This window comes from Cebus imitator, unplaced genomic scaffold, assembly GCF_001604975.1.
Source record: "Cebus imitator isolate Cc_AM_T3 unplaced genomic scaffold, Cebus_imitator-1.0 Scaffold351, whole genome shotgun sequence".
Taxonomy (NCBI): domain Eukaryota; kingdom Metazoa; phylum Chordata; class Mammalia; order Primates; family Cebidae; genus Cebus; species Cebus imitator.
In genome coordinates, this window is record NW_016107666.1 from 736,318 (window position 1) to 737,905 (window position 1,588).

Sequence of the window (1,588 nt, forward strand, 5' to 3'; positions counted from 1 at the left end):
AGTAGAACAAGGAGTTTGATCTGTAACTGACTGTGAACAATCAATTGAGATAACTCACTACCTTCGGACCAGACTAAAATAGTTTTAATAGCTACATCACTTTACAAAATACACAACCTTGTTCTCTGGAGGAGGGGTATAGTATTTATAATTCCATTTTTGCGTAGGCTTTACAGGGTTCAGTGCCACACACCTGAGATTCATTTCTGGGGGCAGCTTAGAGCCTCGCATAAATGGAGTAGATTCAAGAGTTCCACCCAACTGAAGTACACCCAAAGGCAAAGCAAAATTGGGAATCACATGAACTTTACCCACACTTTTCCCTCAACTCTTAGTTCTGTCTTCTTTCCCTGTAATGCATTTCTTTTTTCTTTCTGAAACAGTCTGTCGTGACAAAGCCAGCTTTCTCGAAATGTAATATCAAATAAAATCAATAATATCGAATCAAATACAATTGAATCAACAGGTTACCTGTAGGATATTTTCAGTTTTCTGTCCTCTCTAACTATGAAATGAAAGACATTATTTCTCATTAGATAAATTTTGAAAATCACAGATGGAAGTGAGAAGGTATGGAATTCTATTTGAATAGGTGATTCGTTCCAAAAGATTCTGATTTTATTTGCTTTGCTTGGTGATTGATTCAGTTACACCTTTTGCATGTGACTTTAGATCACTTTGGGGTTTTTTATGCTTTCTAGGTTTTAGCCGGGGTGTTAGGAAGCTAGGGTAGGAAGAAGAAGGAGAATAGCTAGTTACAGGCAGACTGAGTAGACAGATGGAAAATAATAGAATTCAGGTCCAACAATAAGGCATACAAATGTGGCTACTTGTCTTTGTTATTACAATTTCTAGAAGGGTTTATTTACTTATTTTTTTTTTTGTATGGAGATAACTTCCCAAACAAATCTGCTGACATGAAAATAGAATTATAGCCAAGTTACTGGGGTCTATGGCAGTTTTTAAAAATTTTTGACCTTCCTATGATTTGAGTTTATTAGCAAATGATTTTGTGACTTGTTCTAAACTGATGAATAAAATGTAACCTACCAATCATGGGATAGAACAAGGGAGCATCAGAAATTGGAAACAAATCAGTTCAACAATAATTTACCTAGTCTACATGGAAGAGAATATTAAGGATTAGAGAAAATCTATGTATCTCTTCCTTAGGAGGGCTGAAATGAACAGTCAACTCATTCAGGGTCTAGGCAGTCCTAACTCTTGGATATTACTTTCTTTGGGACTGAAGGCTCAGTTCTCTCCAGTGGCAAAAGATGTTGGATGACTGAGATTAGGTGAAACGGTCGTCTCCTAGAAGCATGATTTCTTCTCCCGTGACCTTTGAGGAGTCTGCTCTAATAAAAGGGCAAAACAATTTTTTAAACAGCTAAAGGCATTTTTGACAATACCCAAACCAAGCACAAAATGGATCTAGTCACACTTCTCCACCCCTCCCCTCCACCCCTCCTTTCTCCTCTAACTTTCCCAACTCCTATCTCCCCTCCCCTCTCCCATTCCTCTTTCTCTGAGGCCTCTCTTCTCTCTTCTGTCCTCTCTCCTGGTCCTATTCCTCTCTCCTCAACCC